Raw genomic sequence first — 6,000 nt, forward strand, 5'->3', positions numbered from 1 at the left:
CAAGCTATTTCTTTCCAAAATAATCAAATCATCGGTCTAACTAATGATGATATATATTGTGATTAACCAGGTTATCACAGAGTTAATTTTTAAAAATTGGTTTGTTTACTGTGTTAAAAAAAAGGAAAAATTAACAATTAGTCAATAATGGAAAGAAATCAGTAAAAATAGCTGTGGAAGAACTCAATTGAGATCTTTAATTCTTTACTCATTCTTGGGGATTGAATCATGTGTACCACAAAAGTTATGTTCAAGTCCTAACTCATGGTCATGTGAGTGTGGACCCATTTATAAATAGGAGCTTGGAAGATGTTGTTAGTTAAGGTGTACACAGTCTGAATGAGGTGGGCCTTAATGCAACATGGCTGTTGTTCTTACGCAAAAGAAATTGGATACAAAGAGAGAAACCATGAGAAATAGCCAGAAGCTGGAAGTCAATAGAATACAGAAGAAAAAGAAGACACCATCACATACATTGCCATGTGACAGAAAAGCCAAGGAAACCAATAGATTGCCAGCAAGACACAGACCCCTGAAAGAAGCACATCCTCTAGGCCCCGAAACCGTGTGCCAATAAATTCCTGCAGTGAAGTCAGTTCATTGTATGGTATTTGTTTTAGCAGCTGGGAAACTAAAACATTCATGTTCCAAAATAAATTCTTGAAATTAAAATATAAATATAATCAATAAGCAAAGAAATAAAAACACTTATGTGGTTTTGGAGTAGAAAGTAACTTCTAAGTGTAGTGTAAATGAAGAAAATTTTAAAAACATGTAGATCTATAGATTTGAAAATTTAATATTGAAAATACATTTTCAAATCCAAGGCAAATTATAAAACTGACGAAAAATGAGAAATAAGACAAATTTAGAATGTTAAAATACTAAAAGACTAATAGATAATAGTCACACCAGTGTCTTAAAAAAAAAGTTGAGTTTGATTGTATTGTAGGTATTTATGCACATAAAGGTGAGAGAATGTTAAATAAAAATGATGACTACATATTGTAGCAAACAGAAGGAGATTTTTAGAGGCAAATTTTTGCAGAGTTGATACAAATGCTGCAAAGAAAGAATAATGCTCTGTGCATCTGGTATGTTTACATCTTTTGCTAAACTCAAGTTACTCATCATATAATCTGCATCTAATTAAATGACTCATTAAAATACATGGAAAAAAATTTTAAAGCCTATTGGGTCAGCATGGCTGGGCTGTCTATTACTACTGATAGCTGTTGTTCACAGGGTAAAGTACTAAACTGGCATTCTCAGGAGGTGAGTATTGTGAGGATTATTAGCATATCAAAACCATGTGTGGAATAAACTCTGTGACACTATCAAAATACAACTTCTGAGTCAGAAGCTGAAGGCTTAACTAAGTTTAGGGTTGGTTTACCAAGGTAAATGAACTCTTGGCAGTCCCTGTTAGGACTTCCCTTGAAGGGAAGTAACCAAAGTCCTTGTTCTGGGAGACATCTCAATTCACCCATCAAATAGGGATGGTGTGATGAAAAGCCTAATCTTGTACTTGCCCTTGGGAAAAAAATGATTGGGGGAAATCCTCCATTGGGCTCTTGCATTTGTGCATGTCTCACGAAGAGACATTGATGATTTTGTTCAGGAATATCTTTTTCAGACAACTTTGGAAAATACTGATGATGCTTCCCTCCAGGTCAGATTGCAGATTTGTTTAAAGAACAAGGAAAGAAAGATAATGTCCCTCTTTTGGGCAAGTTTGGACAGGTTTTTCCAATGACTGTTAGATAGTCAGGTTGCAAAGTATAATCCAGTCAGTTCTGCTCTAAAGTGACACAAGCTCCTAAAAACCACCACACTGTGCAAAATTTTGTAGTGAAAGTCACAGCATTTATGGGAAAATGGGGTTAGAGGAACAACACTCAAACATTCAACAGTGTCGTTCAACAGTGACACCTTCAAAAAAAGATAAGAATCTAATAAATTGATAGGTTAGCATTAAGTATGCTAAATAGTTAATATGTGTAAAGACTACCACAAATGAGACACTACCTTGATAGGAACCTGAAATTTGCATGGGCACATGAGTACCATGCTCTTCCTTGGCTAGTTCACCTGGCTCATGCTGATCACCCTATATGCAAGAGGAAGAGAACAAAAGGGAGATGGAAAATGAGTGAGAGAAAAAGAGAAATCTGAAAAACCCCTAACAGACATAGAGAGAAGTGGGAAGAATTAAGGAGGGGGAGGAATTGAGCCAGTTTCGCTTTTGGAAAGATTATAGCTTATGGGTCATTGTGAAGTGGTGGAAGGAGGGTTCTCTGAACCCAGGTGGAGAGTTATAATACTAGTTGTGGATAATCACTGTGAAGTGTGTGCCTGTCCACATTTTTCTGTATTTCTAGGTGGCTGGGTTCAACGCATGCAATTGCTTGTGTTCACTTCATGCTTCTTACAAACGATATAACACACAAGCATGCAAATTTCATACTATGACCAAATTGTTCCCTAATACCTCAATATTTGGAAAAATATTATTTCTCCAAAAGAAATGTCATAGCGGAACTAATTACAGTCTCTGAAGACCTATCTCTTTCACACTCAATGTAAATGATAAAATTGATGCTAACTTTAATTTATTAAACTCAGGACCTGAACTCACAAATTTGAAAATCATCTAACATTCCTAAGAGGAAAGGAAATAAAACAAAATAGACCCTAAGAGTATGTCTTGTGATAATTTTAGCTATATCCAACACTGACACTAATTGCAACCCATTAAATCAATAGTCAACATTCCCTCATTGAGCACACTTAGTAAGAGACCTTCTCTTTTATCATGGTTTCCACTTAGTCTCAAATAGCCTGTGAGATTAACACTATTGTGGGCCTCCTGAAATTATAAAAGTGTGAAGCCTACTGTTTCATTTAGCAATGACTTGGGAATTATATATATATATATATATATATATATATATATTAGCACTGATTCATGTGTTTGGCACTCTGTACATTTCACTTCAGTTTCAATTTCGTTCAGATCTGCATGAGTTTCAAACCAGGTGAAAAATCATTTCATTATGGCTCAGCAGGGACACAAAATAATTTCATTGAAGCCCAGCTGGTTTAAAAATTGTAATGACTAGAAATCAGGTAGGTTTCACATGTTGGCAGCTTTGGAAATCGAAGCTTTACACACCTCTGATTACATGTAAATTTAGATTCCCAGTAAAGGTCACAGGTTGTACTCAGTTTTAATGATTCTCCTGTAATCCTGGAACTATAGCAAACTTGTTATCAGTAGCAATGATTTGACTCACCTTGTGGGAATGAAGGTAAAATGTTGAGCTCTGTCAACCATATTCCTAAGGCTTGACCATATAATTCTGAGGGTCCTGATCCATTATTTGCCACCTTACTTAAAAAGTCATCCTTAGTTTAGTGTGTCAAATGATTTCAAGTCTCTATACTAACCGTAATAAAATACTAATAGCTATGAGATTTCAATGATTTTATTTCTTTTAGAAATTTGTGATTTGTGGCCATTGAAACAAATGCCAGTTTCCCTCCCCTTCTTTCTCTTTCTCTCTCCTGCTTTTCAAATTGCCTGAAAATTAGGGTCACAAAATTAAATGTAATACACAGCTCTATTAACTGTTATATTTATTCATATTTCAAGGACTAGCACTATCTAAAATTGAAATGAATTTGACATAACTTATCTATTTGGAGAGGTAGCTGTAGATAAATATTAATTTCATAGATTCTTTTACTGGCATTTTTGCTAACGCTATGGTTTAGAGTTCCCCAAAACATTAAAAACTAAGGGGGAAAGCCAGCTAGAACTCAGATTCCTTATACACTATTTTTCTTCTAAATTTATATAAGTTCACTAGAAAAAAGATGAAAAGCATGAATTTTAATTAATGTGATATTATATTCCAACACAAAATCCATATTAAAAAATTTGGAAAAACAACCTCTTCTATTAATAATTAAAATGTAAAATATGTAATTGTTATGTAACTATAATAAAGTTCTGGTCAATCTATATAAATTTCTCTCACTGACACCATCAAGTTGCTTTGGGCTATTTCCCAAGTCTTTGCCTCACTGTTTCAGCCTTCATTATCTCTAAATATTTAAATTTTAGCTGTCATGTGAGTCCTTCAAAACTACTTACAGATGTGTTTTGATTCACCTTTTGGGGGGGAGGTTTTGGATTGCAGAAGGGTTGAAATTGTGGCCAGGGAAGATCACTGGTTCAGGATGTAGGTGATGAGGGAATGTATGGGGAAAGGTATACCTGGGGCATGCCTTTATGGAATTTGAATATGTTCAAGTGGTATGGTGTGCTGTCTTGGTGGAAACCCACACAGTAACCAAAAGAATTTTGAATTCCCATCCTGGGAAGTCTAGTTACATTCTCCAATAAGCAACAAGAATCCCTGAAGTATATTGTCAGTACCTAGAGAAAGAGGACAGAAAAATATGCTATGCCAGGTCCTTGACTTTGATGGTTGTACTTATGAACCTTGTTCTTGAACAATTGAAACTTAGCTTAAAATTATATATTACCAAAGAGTTACCTCCTGAAAACCTTATTGTTGCTCAAATGTGGCCTTTCTCTAATCCAAACTCAACATACAAACTTACTACCTTCCCCCCAATGTGGGACCTGACCCTTGGGGATCAACCTTCCTGGCACCAAGGGGTTATTACCAAGCACCAACTAATGATGCATATAGGAAAATACTTTGACCAAAAGAGGGAAATATTGAATACAAATGAGATTTTATGGCTAAGAGATTTCAAAGTGAGTTGGGAGGTCATTTCAGAGGTTACGCTTATGAATATCTCAGGACCCTCAATCAGAAGTGTCCCTGAGGATTCTAGAGACATCTAGACACTATAGGCAAGGCAGACTATTTCAGAAACTTAACACCCTGTCAGTGGGCCTTACCTTAAATTACATATTCCCCTATGTAACAGCATTAGACTCATTTATAATTTCCTTATACATAGCTATCCTGTCCCTTTTATTTGATCCTATAATTTGGACTGTACTTGTTAAGTATATGTACTGGGGACTTAAATCTTTGGTCTGTTCATATTTCAGTTAAGGACAGAATCTCAGCAGAGTTGCAACTCTTACATTCCAGTTCATCAGATTCACATAGGACAGCTAACAAAAGGATGATGATGGACAACATCCATCCCAAAAAACAGAGACTACCTACAAAGTCAATCAAGAGAATTCCATCCATCTGCCCCATGGGATCTAAGCCCCTTCTCCATCAGAAACAGAGAAGTCACACCATCCTAATATACTCAAAATTGAGGAATGAACATAAGGGGGAACTGCAAGTATGGACTAAAGTAGACTTACTATATTCCAGCAAAGGACGAGCTTGTGACATTGGCATAAAGGCGGTGGTCACCAGATATTCTGATGCAAGGGAGAGAAGAATAGGTGTAACATGGAGTATTTGGGGGGCAAAGCATTTGTTCTGAATGGCATTATAATGATGGATACAGGCCATTATACATTTTGTCAAAACCTATAAAAAGTGCAGTGTAAACTGTAATGTAGACTATAGACCATGGTTAGTAGCAATGATTCAATATGAGTTCATCAGTTGTAACAAATGTATCACACTAATAAAAGATATTGTTAATGGGGAAAAGTGTGGGAGGGGGAGGCGGTGAGGTCTATGAGAAACCCCCTGTATTTTTGATGGATCATTTATGTAATCTAAAACTTCTTTAAAAATAAAATTTATAAAAATTACTTACATAAATAAATCTTCAACTACTCTCAGTTACATAAAATCCAATACTTCATTTTTAAAGTAAATATTTTCTGTAGAATTCTCAACTGCTTTCTCATCTCTGTCTGGACCACCAAAGTGTCCCTTATTAATTTATTCTCATTTTTTCTCATTCAACTTTTTGGATGTTAAGCATAGTGACAAGTTTTGAGCTAACATAGATGAGTATGACAAATTTCTTTTTCCAAGAACT

Source organism: Dasypus novemcinctus, chromosome 2, assembly GCF_030445035.2.
Source record: "Dasypus novemcinctus isolate mDasNov1 chromosome 2, mDasNov1.1.hap2, whole genome shotgun sequence".
Classification (NCBI taxonomy): domain Eukaryota; kingdom Metazoa; phylum Chordata; class Mammalia; order Cingulata; family Dasypodidae; genus Dasypus; species Dasypus novemcinctus.